Source organism: Gossypium hirsutum, chromosome D13 (genome assembly GCF_007990345.1).
Source record: "Gossypium hirsutum isolate 1008001.06 chromosome D13, Gossypium_hirsutum_v2.1, whole genome shotgun sequence".
NCBI lineage: Eukaryota > Viridiplantae > Streptophyta > Magnoliopsida > Malvales > Malvaceae > Gossypium > Gossypium hirsutum.
Window position 1 is genome coordinate 50525036 of NC_053449.1, and position 21084 is coordinate 50546119.

Below are 21084 nucleotides of genomic sequence, written 5' to 3' on the forward strand. Positions count from 1 at the left end.
TTTCTAACCTGTTTCATTTGCATAATACACGACATAATCATAAACATCACCCACATGATAAACCATTTCATTAGAAAATACAAACTTTGATTCTTACCACATTTTCATGAACATAAGCATATTTTCGTTTGGATACTTACCATTTCAATGCATAACTTTAAAAATAAACATAATACAATCCAACTAATAGCTTGGCACAAGCCTAAGCATCATTAACAACACATGTTAGTGCATCAATTCATAATTCACTTGAATTAACATAGGATAAGTCATTAAACATGAATAACCTCACTTGAAATCATCAATTTCATGAACATAGACATACTTTTATTTAACATTTCCTTTTCATAGTTTTCATGGTATAAGTCATTTGAATACTTACTATTTCTTCCCTTTTCATGCCTGTTGAACCACTTAGAATAATATCGGATATGCGGGAAAGCTCACATAAAGTGTGCTAACCATATGGTCGAAACCATTCTTTATCAATAATGCTCACTCGAGCCATAAAAGGGTCTATTCACAAAAGCTGACAGTTGGAATATAGCTACACGATGTCGCTCACACAAGCTGACGAGTATCCACAACAAATGACAGAACTCAACCATCGGTAGGACATTTAGGACCAGCACCCGAAACATGGTAACCTGGGTCTACTCACACAAGCTGACGGTCGGAATATAAGCTACACAATGCTGCTTACACAAGCTGATGAGTATCCATAACAAATGCCAGACCTCAGCCATCGATAGAACATTTAGGACCAACATTTGAAACATGAAAACACTAATGACATGTCATTTGTATCCTACATATTCCTAAGGTTCAAACGAGGCACGATAATCATCGAAATGTCATTGGATTTCCACCGTTTCTTTACATGATAAATTGCATAATAACATATATATTGATTCATTTACATTAGAACAACACATTAAACATTCAATTTAATAAACATTTAAGTGATTATAATTCATACAAACTTACCTAGCTAAATTGCAAAAATGTCAAAGTATAGGGGCTATTTGGTAATTTTCCCTTCTTCTCGATTTTCTACTCGTTCTTTATCTATATTAATAATTTCATTAAATTCATTAATTTAGAAAACAAAATAATTCATTTTTGCAATTTAGTCCTTTTTGACTTTTTTACACAATTGTCCCCAATATTTTACTTTTATTCAATTTAGTCATTGAGCCTAAAACATGCAAATTAACCATTTCTATTGCAAATTCATACCATACGAACATTGATAGCTTAATTTCAGCCTATTTTTGCAAAAATTTCACATCAAGTCCTTGAACTAATACTATTTCAACAATTTAGTCCCTAATCGGTAAATTGATCAAAAATCACTTAATAAAATACTTATAAATAACAACTAATACTTCCAATTCATCATTTAACATCTAAAATCACAAATATTTATCAATAGTAACATTCAAAATCTTTAACAGTTTCAAAAACGAAGGTATTGACTAACTGGACCTAATTGCAACAATCTCAAAAACATAAAAATTAAAAGAAACGTGTGAAAAATGGACTCACATACATCCAATGAAGCTTGGCGGAAGCTTGAATATGCTTCCATGGAGGTTCGGTGATGAACCAAACAATTGAAGAAGAAAACATGATGTTTTCTTATTTTATTAACTTATTATTCTTTATTTTAACTTTTATCTTTAATAATAATATTATAACATATAAAACACTTACAAAATTAAAAGAAAAATAAAGTTTTAGCCGTCTACCAACTTAAGAATGGATAATTTACCCATTAAGGCCATTCAATTATAATTCTTTAATCAATTTAATATATTTAAAGTAATAGCAATTGACTTTTTTAACTTTTACGATTTAGTCCTTTTTGCTTAATTAAGTATCGAAACGTTAAAATTTATTAACGAAATTTTAATACAACCTTAATAACAATCCGTAAATATTTATAAAAATATTTATGGCTTGGTTTATATAAACGAGGTCACGATACCTCATTTTCTAAAAATATTTGACTTTAACGTCTTACCACTTGAACTTAATTAATCATTTATATAAGATAAATTACCATATCAAAAACCTTTCTAAAACCATATTTGAATCGTAAATATTAAATAATAATATTTATGAACTTGTCGGATTTATGACTCTGAAACCACTATTTTCGACATCACTAAAAAACGAGTTGTTACAAGGTGAATAATAATTTTATTATTTATTTACCCATGCCCCCATAAGGAACATGTTTGCAACCATACTGCCCAAAGATTTTGCAGTATACAAGCATTGTTCCATATAATCCAAACCACCTTGACTTCGTATCACACACCCCAATGACCCCAATTAACTTTAGCAGTACTAAAAAAAGAAAATAATCGTCAAAAATATACCCACAATTTGGTCTGAAAGCAGAAAGTCCAATATTTTATTAAATTTTTTGAATTTTTTATTGTTTAAATAATCATCTGTTGTAAACTTTAATATATTAGCATTAGTATCCCAACACACAATGTTTGCAATGGCTTGATGCACAAGGTAAAAGCATAAGTGAAATAAAGAAGGTCTTGGATACAAACCCATCACCAAGTACACCATTTGCCAGCAAATTTGGAGAAATAGAGAGTAACCACAAACAAGTTTGTAAAATTGTAAACCCTAATATCTCAACTCTTGCCCATAAACTTTCTATTATCCTTAAACTATCTAAAAATTAATTAAGTGAAAAGTAATAAAAAGAAAGTGGTTGGACAGAGTAAGATGGACTTCATGAGAGGACTGTGTTAGAATAATAGCTGATCTAGGGACTGGCTTCTGTTACTATTCTGTTAAGTCTGTTGTTAGTTGATATTGGTTGCTGATAACTGTTAGTTGTTATTAGCAGTTATTGACTACATGCTTTTCTATATAAGCATGCACAGTCCCTACTCAAGAAGATAGAACTTTGATGTATCTCTTTTGAAGAAATACAAGAGCTATTCATGTTATCGTCAATTTGTCAAACTTAACAGACTGGACAGCAACTAAGCCAATTCTTCTGTAGCAAACCAGATCTTGCTGCATTATAGCATATTGCACCATAACATTCAACCAACACATGATATTCATCAGTTATAAATGGAACTTACTTCCATGCACTTTTCACCTCATCAATCACATTTCTTTATGTATAAGACAGCTAACAACTTTCATGGTAAAATTTTTTTCCAGGTTATTCGGTTGCAATCTTTGAGTAGACAACTTAGTGTGTAGCAGTTGGATGAAATTCAGAGCCATTTATAACAGCTTCCCTCAAGCTTTACAATATTCCAAAGAGTCATTCTATGCCATAACATCAACAGTTAAATATAAAACGTCGGAAGCTAATGATTTTTGTTGACACCATTTTTTGGATGAAAAACGGGGTCGACTTGGGTTTTGAAAAATGAAACGGGAGTCGCCACCAATCTTTTTTTATGAGGTGTGATCGGATCCCCTTGAAAAGTGGTTGTTTTTAATAAATGATTTGATTTTATTAAAATAACGGTTTTGGTCCACGAAATTCAGAAAAACAGGTTCGGGAGTCGGTTACGCACAAGGAAGAATTAGCACCCTCGATACGCCCAAAAATTGGTACCTAGTTGATTATTTAATGTCTTAGTGTCGAAAAGCTGAAAACTTTAAAGAATTTCAAAATACGATCCTTAAAAGAAATTTCGAGTGGTAGGGATTAAAATTCAAGAGGATATTTAGCAATTTGGCTAAACGTGAAATCGAAACCCAGCACCTTAGGGCACGTTTCTCGAATTTCCAAACGCAAAACATTGCCTTATTTTTGAAAAGTTTTTTAAAAGGATATTTAGCTATTTGGTCGAACGAGAAATCGAAACCCAGTACCTTAGGGCACGTTCCTCGAATTTCCAAACGTAAAATATTGCCTTATTTTGAAAAGTTTTGAAAAGGATATTAAGTCATTTGGTGGAATGAGAAATCGAAACCTAGTACCTTGGGGCACGTTCCTCGAATTTCCAAACGCAAAACATTGCCTTATTTTGAAAAGTTTTTAAAAGGATATTTAGCTATTTGGTCGAACAAGAAATCGAAAACTAGTACCTTAGGGCACGTTCCTCGAATTTCCAAACGCAAAATATTGCCTTATTTTGAAAATTTTTGAAAAGGATATTGAGTCATTTGGTCGAACGAGAAATCGAAACCCAGTACCTTAGGGCACGTTCCTCGAATTTCCAAACGCAACATATTGCCTTATTTTGAAATATTTTCCTTTTTTAAAAAATATGGTATTCACGTGCATGATGGAATAATAAACATGGTTATGTAAATAAAAAAATGAACAAAACGAATAATAAATCAATCATACATTCCATAGCAAACAAGTAAATAAATAAACTAAAGCATAAAAAATGAACATATAAACAAATACATAAATGAACATAAAAATAAAGAAAATTATATGAAAATGATAAAATATGAAAAAAATATGTACATATGTGTATTTTAAAATTATTAAGTAAAATACATATATAAGTATGTATACATATATTCATGAGAAAAAAGGTATATAGATATACATACATAAATATGCGTATATAAAAAAATTTATATATTAAATAAATTATATGTAAGGTATAAACACTTATATAATAATGATAATATGACATGGCACATATATTTAAAATTACATAATAATTATTAATGAAAATATAATGATAATAATAATAATAATAATAAATAATGCACATAATAAAAGGACTAAATCAAAACGGAAGCAAAATCTCAGGGCTGAAATAAAAAATAACACAGAATAGGGATCAAAATGCAATGCGCGCGAAAAAAAAGAATAGCCAGTCAGGAAATTATCCCTATTAATTGAATGGCGCCGTTCTGCGGCGCATGGTTTCTGGGCCAGATTGAAACAACCATCAAAATATTGTGGCCAAATTTAGGAAAAGCAAAAGGCCACATTGAAGCGGAGCGTAAAGGCGGAGGGATCTGCTGCACAAATATCCCATTTTGCAAAAACGCGCGGACCCTCCGGGTCGGGTCAGGTCGACGCGCGGATCCTGGGGGCCAAAAACGGCGTCGTTTCATAAAGGCCATAAAAGCCGAAATTTTGTTAAAAATTTTCATTTTCACCCTTCTGTTAAAAAAAAACTGAGAGAAATCTCTCTAAGCCCCCATTTTCTCCTGCCTCAGGTCCGGCCGAGGGCCACCGTATGCCCCGCCACGGGTGGTGGTCTGAGGCCCAAAATCGGACCTTTTGGTCCCCTTTTTGAAGCACGTTGCTTCTAGGCCACAAATCTGGAGTCGGGGATCATAAAAAGGGAGGCCAAAGACTCGAAAATGAGCCAAAACCCTTCGCCTTTTTCCTCCTCTGGCGCGGTGCGACGCGAACAAAAGGTACCCCTTTCGCCCCCTTTTTTTTATTTTTAGAGAAATAAATCGGAAATAAATAAAAAAACTTGCGAAATAAAAAAAATAGAGAAATCAAGTGGCGAAATCACCTTTGATGTTTTTATTTCTTGTGAAAACGTTACAAAAAGAAAAAAAAGAACTGAGAATCCCAAAACCGAACCCCTTGACAGTGGGGATCCTCCGTTTTTGTAGTCTGTTTACATTATTTCTTTATGATTTTTCTTTCCTGGTTGCTACTGTTTCTTGCGTGTTTGCAGGTGGCGGTGCAAGTGGGACGATGGGACAGTGGCGGTGGAGTTGGTGCGGATGGGACGTCCAGCGGCGACGACAGAAGCCCTAGAGTCAGCAGATGCGGCGCCTAGGGTTTCAGTCTCTAAAACCCTAGGCAGATTTTTTGGGGGGGGAATTGGGCCTAGGTTAAATTGGGCTTCGGGTTTGGGCTGATGGGTAAAGTCTAAGTGGTTTTGGGTATTGGGTATTGGGTTAGTGTTGGGTTTGGTTATTGGGTAATGGGCCTCGGTTAAAAAATTGGGCTTGTACAATTTTCAAGTGCCTTCAAACAGGATTTTATTTCTTCAAAAATCAAAACTGGTACAGAGAAATTTCGTATACATTTGTCAATGAGCAGGCAGCATCAGTGACCTCTAATATCAGCCTTTTCTACAATACAGTTGAAATTTAAATATATTAATCAACAAGTATATTTCCTATGTCAACTTAGATAATAAGTATATGGCATTTCTTTGAAGCTTTTGGCAGTGCACATATATTTTTACTCATCATTCTCTGCTCTCTCTTTGTCATGCACGCATGTGATCTCTACCGTCAAACTCTCCAAAACCCCTGCCTTCTTCAAAAGATACTCGACCAATTGAAACTCTACATGCTTTCTTTTCAATGCAAAAATCTTGATTGCCTTGATATGATTCTGTAAACAAGAGGGATCTTTCTTCGGTGTACGCCAATCTCCGGGACCAAAGTCCTGAAAAACAAGACCAAAACATATATAGCTACAATTAAACTAGTTCAACACTGCAATAATATGTAAATATGCAATTTCATTCCTTAATTCGTACTTCCAATTCAAAAGCAAGGGTTTCAAGACATGGACATCTAACAAGCATAGCAGGCACCCATCTTCAAAGAAGTCAGGTTTGGAAATTCAGGAATCAGACTGGGCCTCATTAGCATAGCTTGAATCTGAGAAAGGAAGGTTGGTTATAGTTAAGTCACTTAGTCACTGTTTTTTCCTTTTTACTAGAAAATGAAATCCAGAAGGATTTTTTTTTGTACCTCTGAGCAAATACCGGTTAAATGAAATGATTGAACACAACTGAGTGCTCTCATCAAATCAAACACCGAAGCAGTGTCATTGTAGTAGTTTGAAGCAGGGATTTAAATAGCGGTCCGTTACCGAAATAGCGGCCGTTATATAGCGGTAACGGCACCGTCCGAAACCGTTACTGCCGAAACCCGCTATACCCGCAATACACAATAAGTAATGTAAAATTCACGACCGCGATACCCGCAGTGACCGCAATAGCGTCCGTTATGTCCGCGACCGCGACAAACGCGACGCGACCGAAAACGCGACCGCGACCGCAATTTAAATCCCTGGTTTGAAGACCTGTTGACTATAAATCCAATACAAATGCGTGCTTCTGAAAGAGAGTTTAGGTTTCTGAGTAAGAGTCTTGTTTCTTCACAGTAGATGTAGCCGAAATCAAAGCAGACCAGATTCGGGGTGTTAATCTCCAGTTCACAACTAGGGGCAAGATCACCACCACTTATGGTTAGCCTCTTAAGGGTACGATGGCAAACATTGAGTTTGTTGAGGTTGCTGAGTTCACATGATTGAACAAGCAATTCCTCTAGCGAATTGCAGCCCGAAAGTAGCCTTCTAATGGATTCATCATCAGAGAATTTCAGAAAATTAAGATGGAGAACTTTGAGTTTCGGCAAACAACAATGGGTGGGAATAGTCAGGACGAGACTTGGAAGGTTGAATAATCTCAATGTGAGCAGTGTTTTACAAGTGAACCGCGAATTCCAGCTCAGTGAAGTGTCTTGTTTCGAAGGATCTACTTTGAAAGATCAAATCAAGTTCTCTAACGCCAAGCCTTACTGCGTACAGCATCCATTCATTGATCTTGCGATAATCAATTCCGGGTCCACAGCCGAGGCGAAATCTATCCATACTGATATCCTTACGCAAGGACAGAAATCCATCCGAAAATTTCATGAATCTATTACGTAAAGCCTTATTCCTTAGAACTCCATCAAGCTCAATATTGGATATGGAAGTAAAAAGATCCTTCAATCTGGTTGACAGAAGGCATGTTCGAACTGCTTCTTTCATCGGAAGCGATGACATGATGTGCAAAATAACATTGTCTGGTAACTCACTGAGTCTGTCGGCTGGGTCTTCCTCATCTACTCTTCTGCCCTGAACTAGTTGTTTAGACGCAAGTTAGCTCAAGCTGGTGGGGGAATTTATTTACGTTCAGAGTTCCGGTTCTTGTGGGATTAGGAAAACAAGCTAGTGGGATTAATTAAGGTCTCTTCGCCGCCATCGCCGCCGCTTTTTTATAATAAAACTTTGCATTTTTTATTTCAGCTTTTGTTTTCATTTATAATTTAAATATCAGTTTAAAAAGTTAAAAGCTTTTTCTTGTTTTTTAATATCAATTTTAATTTGAATATTTTTAAGTTTATTTCCAACTTTTTATCATAAGAATTAATAAACAGACTTTTTATTTACCATTAAAAAATCTAAATTTCTTATTTTCTGTTTAGGTTTAAATATTTCAAGGCTTCTTGTACTTTTTTAAATTTAAAATTTAATCTATGTACTTTAATATTGATACATTAAATCCCTGTATTTTTCTTATTTAACAGCCTTGCCCCTGAACTAACTTCGTTCCAATTTTGCTGAGGCCATTTATAGGAAAAGGCAAAATAACTTTTATAGCCTTTGATATTTACAGTTTTTGTAAATTTAACCATTACTCTTTATAAATACATAAAAAGTCTAAAAAATTAAAAATATATAAGTTTAAAATATGAAAAAAATTAAAAACTCTTTAAAATTTAAAGAAAATATAGAATATAATTACTAGAATCTTTTGTCCTTCGATTATGTTTTTAATTTGAAGCACTAAACATGAACAATATCGCCTTTTCATGTATGAAAAGTATTTCAAACCCAAACTTAAAAAAACATAAAGAAACTAATGCAATACCACATGTACAAGCCCAATTTATGCCCGGGGCCCAAAACCAAACCAAACCAAACCTAAACCCCAAAACCCCTACCCATTACAACCACATTAACCCGAACCAGGCCCAAAACCCAAAGCCCAACAAAATCGGCCCAACAAGCCCAATACAAACCCTGACATTTCAGAAACCCTAGAAAAAACCCTAGCCCCTAGCCTAGCGCCGCACGTCCCATCGGTTACTTACCCTGCCACCGCCTCTAACCAGCGCCGCACCTGCCACCGCCCCTCGCACGCCTCCGTTACGTCACCACCAACTCTGCCATCTGCTCCAAATACCTGCAAACAAAGCAAGCAAAACAGAAGCAATACAAATTGTAGAGAACCATGAAAAAAATATAAAAAATATTGTATCTATTCGGCTATAAAAGCCACAGACATCAATGTATTGAGGGGGCTTTTTGAAAAAAATACAAAAAAAGAGAAGAAAATAAAAAAGAAACGTTGAAGGAGATTTTACTTCTATTTTGGTTTCAAATCGGGCCGATTCTACTATTTTTTTTTCATTTATTTTATACGAAAATAACAAGAAAAAGAAAGGAAAGGAGGAACTTACCGGGATCGTTTCGCGTTTGTGTCATCGGAGGCTTCTTTTTCGTCGACAGAATTGGTTGTTAAAGGCCAGTGGTCCTCCCCCTTTTGTTCTCTTTTTGGTGTTTCGAGACCGGATCCGTGTTTAAGAGGCTAGGATCTAAAAAAAAAGAGAACTTTTTGACCCTCCGCCGCCGTGTTTAAGAGGCTGGTGGTCCTCCCCCTTTTATTTATTTATATTTTCATTATTGTTTTTAAAAAAATGTTTTTTTTTGCTTATGTACTTGTTATTTCGTACGATATTGATTCGTCCTTTTATTTTATGTTGTTGCTATCGCTCGTATTATTTTTACATCGTCATATCCAATATTGCCTTGTTACACATATTAATATTGTGTTTATTCCTACCATTTTATGTTAAATTAATTTTATTTAATGTAAATCATAGCTTTAAAATAAGCAAAATTTCGTATTCTGAGATTCAAAAGATCGTGCCCTAACTTACGGGGTTTTGACTTTCTAGACAAATTCAAACATACGAATCCTTTCAAACTTATGTTTTTTAAACAATCTCAGAAATTATTAAAAGATCGTGTTCTAACTTACGGGACATGATTTCTTTTCTAAACCCGAGATAATCAAATATCTTTCAAAATAAATAATTTATTTTTTGGGGGGGCATTTATTCACGTATCGAGAATTCAAGACATTGTATCTTAACTTACGAGATATAATTCTCTTTCTTGATTAACGTAAAATATGCTCTTTTTCTCGAAATTTTTAGCATTTCAATAAAGGATCGTGTTTTGAATCTTTTTCAAATTTTCAATCTTCGACACCAAGACACTAATTAATCAATTAGGTACTAATTTTGGGTGTTACGAGGGTGCTAATCCTTCCTCGTACGTAACCGACTCTCGAACCCGTTTTTTGATTTTCGTAGACCAAAATCGTTGTTTTGATAAAACCAAATTGTTTATTAAAACAACCATTTTTCGAGGTGGCCTGATCACACCTCATCAAAAATGATTGGTAGCGACTTCCTTTTTTATTTTCATTTTTCAAAACCCAAGTCGACCCATTTTATCAAAAAAATGGTGGCAACGGCTTGGCGACTTCACTGGGGAGCAATATGAGAGTCAAGCCACGAGTTGATTACTTTTTGTCTTTTTGTCAAAAATCAAAAACTTGGTTTAAATATACGATCCTTTCGTTGCATTTTCATTCGTCTTTATTACGACATTCATCATTGTGATTTATAATCGTTGTGTTAGTTTAAGTTTGGATATATTTTTGCGCATTGCATTGCATGACCTCTCGGTCATACCCTTCTAAGTGGGAGTGAGAAACTACGCCTTCGTGAGGTTTTCACCTCCGCATGGGATGGTGAATCGCTTCCGGGATACATCCGCATGGCCATAGGGAAATGTATTCCCCTGAACTGAACTCGGTCAATATAAGCCTATAATGAGTGAGAATCGATGAATCTGTTGGTTCAAGTACCTTTGCTTTAGAACCAAACAACATGTAGAAGACCTTAGGAGCCCACCCTAGGTAGAGCCACTTCAAACCCTTAGTGGTTACCCGAATAGGTACTCTATTTTTCTTGTTTTCTTTTGCTTTGAACTAACCCGTTTCGTTTTGTTTTGGTTATGATTGCATTGCATTTTTATCTTAGAAAAAAGGTGTTGATTCAAATTTGATTACTAAATTAGAAAGCTTGTCATGGAAAATGAATTTCTTGATAAAGTGGAAGATAATATGGCTGCTCAAATATATCTCAAGAAACACAGCAAAAGAAGGGTGATGAAAGAGTACATGACTTTACTTCGCGGCCCGAAGATTCAAGCTAATTATTTCAGGGTCGTCGATGTTCTGACTTCCTTAAAGAAGCTGATGAGCATTACGAGGATGGGTAGACGATGGATCACAACCAGGATCAAGCAAGAAGGAGTTACTAGTGGCATTTCGCGAGATTCATTTTAACATCCAGATGAAGAAAAAGGATCAATGTTGTTTCTTGCAGTGTGAAGGCAAGGCCGTACATGCATCCGTTTTATGTAAAGAAATTTATTTTTAGTCAAGTTTTCCAAATGGAATTGAATCAGAGTCAACGTATTTTTTTGCATTCAGGCATCTGCATTACATTTCATTGCATGCATCAAATTTTACTAAAAGACCCTAATCAAACAAAATCATTTCAGAGTCAATGGAAACCAACCTGCCAAACCAACGCCCTCACGGTACTCGAACAGAAGCTAAAGGAATGGATCAGAGATTGGAACGATTAGAGCAAATGCAAATATAGATGCAAGAGCAATTGACTAAATTTCAACAAGATATGAAAGATCAGATACTAGAGGTCCAAAAAAATCTAATGAGCCAGTTAACCTAGTTATTAGATAGAGGGTTAGAAAAAGGAAAAAACCAAGCGGTCCGTTTTGGGGATGATAAAGACCCTGCTTATTTTCCAGGCTTTACCCCAACAAACATCCTGGCACAACCAAATACATATCCACAAGGAGTAACTGTTAACGTCCGACCACAATACCAGACCGGTACCTCGACACCGGTGAATTTCTCAACAGGCTCAGGATCCAATTTGAGAAGCAATCTAGTTAAGCATGTTGCCTCTGATGATCCGAAACAAGTGAGGGTAGAATACCCAAATACTGTAAAGGCCTCGAGGAAGAGGAAAAATGAGGTGAATGATGCGGGCAAGTATAACAAGGGCTACTCAAAACCAACCATTGTGGACCAGTTAAAGACAAAAACCACTAGCCATCAGGTCCCCCAAAGACAAGAATCTGGCACAAAGCAAAACATCGAGAAACCCTAATTTACGCTAATCCCAATGTCGTACCAGGAGCTGTATCAGAGTTTATTTGACGCACATATTTTTTCTCCTTTATATTTGAAACCTTTACAACCTCCGTACCCCAAATGGTATGACACAAATACGCAATGTGACTATCATGCGGGAATTACGGGGCATTCCATAGAAAATTGCATTGCCTTTAAAAATTTGGTTAAAAGGCTTGCCAGTATGGGCATTGTCAAATTTGATGAGTCATCCAGTGCAGGTAATCCGTTACCCAATCACATTGATAATGGGGTAAATGCGATGTATGAAAAAGGAGGGAAACGTTCACATCAATGCCATACATGACGACATAATTGAAAAAGGACCTTATTAGATATCTACCCTTACATACTTGGGGGTGTTTTGAACAATGGGACTGTGGAAGAGATCCCTATATTTTTTAGACCTAACTCAGAGTAATGTTTAAAACACGCTTATTGCTCTAAGCCTAGGAGCAGTAAGAATCTTTTTGTGAGATAGGCTTATGTTCAATATCTTTATTTCAATAAAATACATCTTTGTTTCTCACTTTGAAAAAATATTCTTTTATTGTTTCCATTTCATTCATAATCTTACTATACAGATAAATATTCTTAGATTATTTTATTCTTTGGATCTACTTTCGTCCCTATGACAGGTCTCCAAATATCAATGATATGAGCGACACTGCTATTGACTTAGAACCTCCTTTTGAGCAGGATATGTATCTAAATTAAACCTTAGGACTTTGGAGATAACTGAGATTGTAGCTGATCTTCTATTTGTTAAGGACGGGAGAACAAGATCCTACCTTATTACAAAGAATCAATGGAAGCCATGACCTTTCTCTATATGGGGCACATATGTCATAGGGCCGATCTCGCCTAAGGTTTTTGGTAGTTATCTTTATGGTTATCGATTACCTCACTAAGTGGGCAGAAGCTACTTCATATACCAATGTCGCAAAGTCGACAGTCTGCAAATTCTTGAAAAATTATGTCTGTATGGAATGCCAAAAAGGAGCATATCTGACAACGCACTAAAATTAAACAATGGCACGATATCAGAAGTTTGTAGTCTATTCAAGGTTAACACATTTCACCTCAAAATAAACGGTGCAGTGGGAGCAAAAATAAAACAAAAAAAGAGGAAAAACTGCTATCGGGGCAATGAATTGGCTTATCACAGTCTTGCTCATTGAGGTCAAGATTCCTTCTCTTCGAGTGTTGAATCAGATCCCGATTGAAGAGAAATGTTCAACGTTATCCGTCTTGGTCAAATGCAGCAAAAACAAAAGACGCGAGCTCACCAAAGAAGGTTCGCCCTAGAGAGTTCTATGAGGGGGACCTAGCATCGAAGAAGATCCTCCCTATACAAAAAGAGCTTTAGAAGAAAGAGGATATCAAACTGAAAAGGACCTTATGTGGAAGGCTTTATCTAGAAAAGCATGATTTTGACCATAAAAGATAGCAAGGGCTTACCTGATCCTACGAGTTCGAATTCAATCAAAGAATGTTCAAAAAAAAGAGAAAGAAAGAAAAAGAAAGAAAAAATAAAAGAAAAGAAAAGAAAAGAAGAAAAAGAAAAAGGAGAGGCCAAGGTGAAAATCCACAAAGGGCGCCTTGAGATCAAAGGGGTTTTGAATTGAAAACCCAGGAATGGGCGGTTCAAATTTTGATCAAAGGTGGGGCATACGGTAGCCTTATCCTTTTCGAATTAGAAAGAAGGTGAGACGCTGCATCTCGGGGCATCAACAAAGTCTTCTAGGACTTCTAAATACATATCAAGTTTAAAAAGATCTTCAAGAAGCTCATGCAGAGAAGCTCATGCTGCGATACCTGGGCACCTGTTTTCATCTTATTCATTTCATATCTTAGCAAAATTTTCTATCTTGATTAATTTATTCATTTCGAGCTATACTCTCAATAAGATTTCATCTTATCCATTGTGGTAATCTTTTTCATCTTCTCTTAGCAAAATTTGCTATCTTGATTAATTTATTCATTTTGAGCTTTGTTCCAATGAAATTTCATCTTGTCCATTGTGATAATATTTTTCAAGCATTTTTCATTGAAATAACTATTAATGGACTGAATATTCAAGCAAAAGGAGTTTTGCATATTACTTTAAAAGCTTCTAAATAGTACAAGGACCTGAAACAGGACTATTGTTTAGAACTAACCAAACCGAGGGGTTAGAAACATTTGAGAAAGAATAGTCTAAATTACGACTATTTTTTTGGTTTTTTTTGTTGAAGATACCAGCTGAACAAGTAGGCATCTGTGATAGAACCTTGATGAATAACGAGCAATGACAACCCTAACATTAAAAAAAGGGATCATTCTCATGACATTCTGCATTCATGCAAATATAATTCATACACATCTAGTTAGGAGCATTTGTTTCATCTTGAGCACGTCATCCTAAACACTAGACATAAATAGGTCCATAAAATGGATTCTGCAGGTCATGTTCCCTAGAGAACAAATCAGCGTAGTCATAAACATTGTCTCTCTGAAGTTGCAGAAGAGCAGTTTGAAGTCACTAACCTTATCCCCCTGAAGTTACAGTGGGGCAAGTTGAGATATAAATCCGGTCTCCCTGAAGTTGCAATGGAGTGGGTCAAAATGATGGATTTTATCTTTCTAAAGTTGCAGTAGAACGGATCGCATCAGACTTTATTGGAGCCACAAGTTTTATCTCGCTGAGGATGCAGTAGAGTAGACTGAAGATATCAAGTCTTATTTCCCTAAAGTTGCAGTGGAACAGATTGAAGCTATAAACTACAAATCCTATCTCTCTGAAGTTGCAGTAGAACAGATCAAATCAAGTCTTATCCCCCTAAAGTTGCAGTGGGGCAGGTTGAAATTACAAGTTAGATCTCTTTGAAGTTGCAGTAGAGTAGGTTGAAATAACAAACCTTGTCTCTCTAAAGTTGCAGTAGAGCAGGTTGAAGTCACTAACCTTATCCCCCTGAAGTTCCAGTGGGGCAAGTTGAAGATATAAGTCCTATCTCCCTGAAGTTGCAGTGGAGCGGGTCAAAATGATGGATTTTATCTCTCTAAAGTCGCAGTAGAACGGATCACATCAGACTTTATTGGAAATTACGAGTCTTATTTCCCTGAAGTTACAGTGGAGCAGGCTGAAGATAGCGAATCTTATTTCCCTGAAGTTGCAGTGGAACAGATTAAGGCTATAAATTACAGATCTTATCTCTCTGAAGTTACAGTGGAATAGATTAAAGTTACTAGTCCTATCTTCCTGAAGTTGCAGTGAAGCGGATTAAAAGGATGGATCTTATCTCTCCGAAGTTACAGTAGAGCAGATCGCATCAGACTTTATTAAAGCTACAAGTCTTATCTCACTGAGGTTGTAGTAGAATAGACTGAAGATAGCAGATCTTATCTCTCTAAAGTTGCAGTAGAGCAGATCACAATGAGTCTTATCTCCCTGAAGTTGTAGTGGAGCGGACCAAAATAATGAATCCTATACCTCTGAAGTGTTAGTAGGTTGGATTAAATTTACCATAGCAAGTCTTATCTCCCTCAAGTTGTAGTGGAGTAGACTGTAGATAGCGGATCTTATCAAATCAAACATTATCTCCCTACAGTCGCAGTGGAGCAGGTTAAAGCAATAAGTCTTATCTCCCTGAAATTGTAGTGGAGCAGGTTGAAGATACAAGTCTTATTTCCCTAAAGTTGTAGTGGAGCAGACTGAAGCTACTAATCCTATCTCCCTGAAGTTGTAGTGGAGCGGATTAAAGCGATGAATCCCATACCTTTGAAGTTGTAGAAGATCGGATTAAATCTTATCATACCAAGTATTATCTCCCTGAAATTGCAGTGGATCAGACCGAAGATAGCAAGTCTTATCTCCCTGACGTTGCAGTGGAGCAGACTAAAACCAAAACCTCGTCCCCTTAAAGTTACAGCAGAGTGGATTGAAGCTACAAGTCGTATCTGAAGTTGTAGAAGAGTCGATCGAAGCAACAAGACACAATGGACAGGATTGAAGCTACTTTAAGAAGAGAAGCGCCAAAACAAGTCAAGAATCAGCGAGACCGGGCAAAATTGGTCTTTCTTAGTATTTGCTCTATTCTCGTTACACGATAATGACCAAAGAAGGGCAGCTGTACAAGCCCAATTTATGCCCGGGGCCCAAAACCAAACCAAACCTAAACCCCAAAACCCTTACCCATTACAACTACATTAACCCAAACCAGGCCCAACACCCCAAATTAGGCCCAAAACCCGAAGCCTAACAAAATCGGCCCAACAAGCCCAATACAAACCCTGACATTTTAGAAACCCTAAAAAACCCGTAGCCCCTAGCCTAGTGCCGCACGTCCCATTGGCCACTTACCCTGCCACTACCTCTGACTAGTGCCACACCTGCCACCGCCCCTCGCAAGCCTCCGTCACGTCACCACCAACTCTGCCATCTGCTCCAAATACCTGCAATTAAAGCAAGAAAAACAGAAGCAATACAAATAGCAGAGAAACATGAAAAAAATAGAAAAAAATATTGTATCTATTCAGCTATAAAAGCCACAGACATCAATGTATTCAGTGGGATTTTTGAAAAAAATACAAAAAAAAATAGAGAAAAGAAAATAAAAAAGAAACGTTGAAGGTGATTTTACTTCTATTTTGGTTTCAAATTGAGCCGATTCTACTGTTATTATTTTTTATTTTTCATTTATTTTATACTGAAATAACAAGAAAAAGAAAGGGAAGGAGGAACTTACCGGGATCGTTTCGCATTTGTGTCGTTGGAGGCTTTTTTTTTACGACAGGATTGGTTGTTGAAGGCCGGTGGTCCTCCCCCTTTTGTTATCTTTTTGGTGTTTCGAGACCGGATCCGTGTTTAGGAGGTTAGGATCTAACAAAAAAGAGAACTTTTTGACCCTCCACTACCGTGCACTGCGGCACCGACGACCGATGACCAGTGGCTGATACGGTGGCCTTCGACCAGACCCAAGACCGGAGGGAGTGATGTAACAGCCCGATTCTGGGCCCAGTCAGAAAAATGGTTTCGGGACCAAAAATCTGACGAGAGAAAATATTGTTGTTATTATATTATTAAGGTCTACAATTTCACAAAAAATTTTCTTAAAAATTTCGACGTTTGGGCACTTAATTTAGTCAAAATGACTAAATTGTAAAAAGTGCAAAAGTTGAGTTTTACATGTTAGAGTGTCTAATTGTTATGAAATTATAAATTGGGGGTCCTTATATGGTAATTAGACCATTATTTAATTGATGGACAAAAATAAACATAAGAAATGGGGGAAATAGATTTTTTTTAAATGGGGGCATTTTAGTCATTTGGAAATAAAAAGAATAAAAAGGGAAAAAGATGACAAAAATCATCATCATCTTCATTAAGTTGCTGCCGAATTTAGAAGGACTCCATAGCTAGGGTTTCTTCACTTTCTCAAGATCATAGTAAGTGCATCCTATCCCCGTTTTGAATGTTTTTTGCATTTTTGAAATCCTCGTAGCTCTATTTAGCTTATTCTACCATTAATTCATGTTAGGGTTCATATTTGGAAAAATACTCATTGGTGAAATGTGTTTATTTTTCTATTTTATGGTAGAATATGAATCTAGAAATTATGTTAAACAACTTTTGCTAAGCGATTTCAGACGAAAACGGGTAAATTGACATAATCGGTAAAAATACCTAATGTTCATAAGTAAGTGTTAGAGTGGGAATTTGATGTTGCCATAGAAGGGAAAAATGTTCAGCATGTCATAAAACATAAGAATAAGAGATTAAGTTTAATTTCTGAGCTTAGGGACAAAAGTGTAAATATGTAAAAGTTTGGGGGCAAAATTTTAATTTTTCAAAAAGTTGGGTGGAGGACTATTTTATTAAATGTGAACATTAAATGAGTTAAATTTGCTATTATAGATCAAGAAAGACGAGAAGACTACCTCAAACGGGGAAAAGAGAAGATAGTGGAGTAAATTGCAAAATTACGATATTTTGCACCGAGGTAAGTAAACATGTGATTTAATGCATTATTTTGATATTATTCAATATATGTTGAGATTTAATATAGCATAGAATAAATATTTTGCAAGATCCTAAAAATGTGGTTAAGTTGGGAAAGGTGGTAAAGTGTTGAAAAACACGGTTTTCAGTTGAACACTCGGAATAGGCTGGAGTACATTGAACATAAAAGGGGGTTGCTAAGTGCTGATTCCCCTAAGGGGTTGTTAAGTGTTGATTCCCCGATTCATTGGTGGTTGCTAAGTTCTGATTCCACTATATTTTAAATGTGAAGGGGGTTGCTAAGTGCTGATTCCCCCAAGGGGTTGCTAAGTGCTGATTCCCCGAATCATTGGAGGTTGCTAAGTGCTGATTCCACCGTATCTTAAATGTGAAAAGGGGTTGCTAAGTGCTGATTACCCGATTCATTGGTGGTTTCTTAGTGCTGATTCCACCGTATTTTTGAATGTGAAAGGGGTTGCTAAGTGCTAATTCCCTGAGTCCCTAGTGGTTGTTAAGTGCTGAATCCACCGATAACGGATAACATTTCGAGTGTTCAACGGGAAAATTGGAAAGGTGAATATTTATATATGGTGGACAAAGTTATGTGAGGAATATTGGGTTTGATACTTAATCAACCCATGTGAAAGGTGAAGGAAAATACCAAAACTTCAAAAGAGCAAATTTAAATATAAAACTGTTTTGTATAACAACAGTTGGGAAAATTAGAAAAATCACCATAAATGGTGGAAAATGAATTAGAGGCTGAATAATATGTGAAATTGAAGCTGAATCAGTCTATTTTCATATGAAAGAAACAGAGCAAGCAAAGGAGTTACATATTTGGGGATATTTAATTTTTATTGAAACTGAGTTGGGTTAATTTCGAAATCCCCTATTCCAACTTTATAAAATCACCAAAAATTGTACAAAAATTATTATGGCTTGAAATTTACATTCTTGAATTCCTTAGTGAGCTTATTTTTAGGAGAAACAAGCAATAACATTGTTTGAATTTTTTATAGAGATTTAAGTAAATTTTAGTAAGGAGAGGTCAGAACTGTCAGAAAGTGAAATAGGATAATATTTAGAGAATAAAATGTACTAATTTACTACACCAAAAATTCTTGAAATTTTATGGTAGAAAGGTATATGAGTCTACTTTTGGAGAAAATTTACAGAGCTTAATTTGGATCTTTGTAGCTCCAGATAAAAATAAATTAGTGACTGTGATGCAGAAAAACAGTTTGCTAGAAATTGAACAAACAAAGAAATTTATGTGTGGTTAAAATTATGTTACTTTGTAATCTTGTGAGAAATTCTTTTATTTGTAATATGTTTACTTACTAAGCTATATGCTTACTCGTCTTTATTTTCCCCTGATTATAGTGACATCAGTCAGCTCGGAACTTGGACGAAGTCAGGAAATCATCCACACTATCATCAACTTTTTGGGTATTTTGGCAATCAACACTTTATGTAATGTGGTATAAAAATATATATAGTATTGTTCAGTTTAATATATTGCTGATTATTAATGAATAAATTATATCTGAACATATATCTGTAACTGGTTGGAAATATTGAAGTTGTTTGAAATTGTATTTTGAAAATTTGCAGGGGGTTTTATGTAAACATAAGCAGAAATGCTGCCGAATTTTAAAATATATATATATTTAGTAATACCTTGTACTCTATTTCGTCAAAGAATACGGGTAAGGGGTGTTACATTTTAGTGGTATCAGAGCTACGGTTTAGCCGGTTCTCAGACTAATAAAATGCGTGAAAGTCAATCTATACATGCCATAAATATATTGTGATAGTGTGATGATTCCTGACAATTTAAAATTTTGTTTTATATAGTAAATGGATCCTGACCGAAGTGTAGCGGAAGATGGTGAGAGTAATGCGCCGGCTCTCGTACAAAGGATCGCGCATGAAGAAAGTAGACAAGAGACGCATAGTCAGGATGAGGCCCGGGAAGCCTTTCTTTGAATGATGAGTAATTGGTATATAGACTTTGTTCGTGCAAATCCAAATGTTCAACCTCCTCCACCCCCTCCTATTCCTCAATCGGTCCCCGTAGCTCCACAAAGTGTTGATTTGGTAAGATCAAGTAAACCTCCTGTTGACAAAATCTGAAAGCATGGGGCTGAAGATTTCAGGGCTAATGTTAATGATGATCCAGAAAAAGCAGAGTTTTGGCTTGAAAACTCTATTCGGGAATTTGATTAACTATCTTGTACTCTTGAGGAATGTTTGAAATGTGCTGTGTCTTTAATGAATGATTCAGCATACCGTTGGTGGAAAACATTAATATCGGTGGTTCCGAAAGAAAGATTTACCTGGGACTTCTTCCAGGAGGAATTTAGAAAGAAATATATAAGCCAGCGGTTTATTGATCAGAAATGCAAGGAGTTTCTTGAGCTGAAGCAGGGCCGAATGTCTGTGGCAGAATATGAAAGGGAGTTTGTTAGGCTCAGCAAATATGCCCAGGAATGTGTACCCACGGAGGCCATTATGTGTAAACGATTCGAAGAGGGGTTAAACGAAGATATCAGATTGTATGTTAGGGTTTTAGAGTTGAAAAAATTTGTAGTACTGGTTGACTGAGCCCGTAAGGCTGAAGAACTGAGTAAAGAAAAGAGAAGAGCAGAGATTGAAGCTCGAGATGTAAGAAAAAGGTCAACGAGCAGAACATTTCAATCCCAACAAAAGAAGTTTAAGGGGATGGATCCACGATCAACTAGTTCAACTGGGTATTCACGTAAAGATCGAGGGAAATCATACATTGGAGCTAAAACTCAAACTACCTTGATGGCAAGTGTGGGCAATGTGGGGAATAATAGACCTGAGTGTCAACAGTGTGGCCGATGACATGCTGGTGAGAATTGGGGATTTAGACGAGCCTGTTTCAGGTGTGGTTCTCAAGAACACTATATAAAAGATTGCCCTGAGAGAATAGAGGAGGAAAGATTGTAGAGAGCTGGATCGAGTGATATTGTTAGTAGAGGTAGACCACCGAGGAAT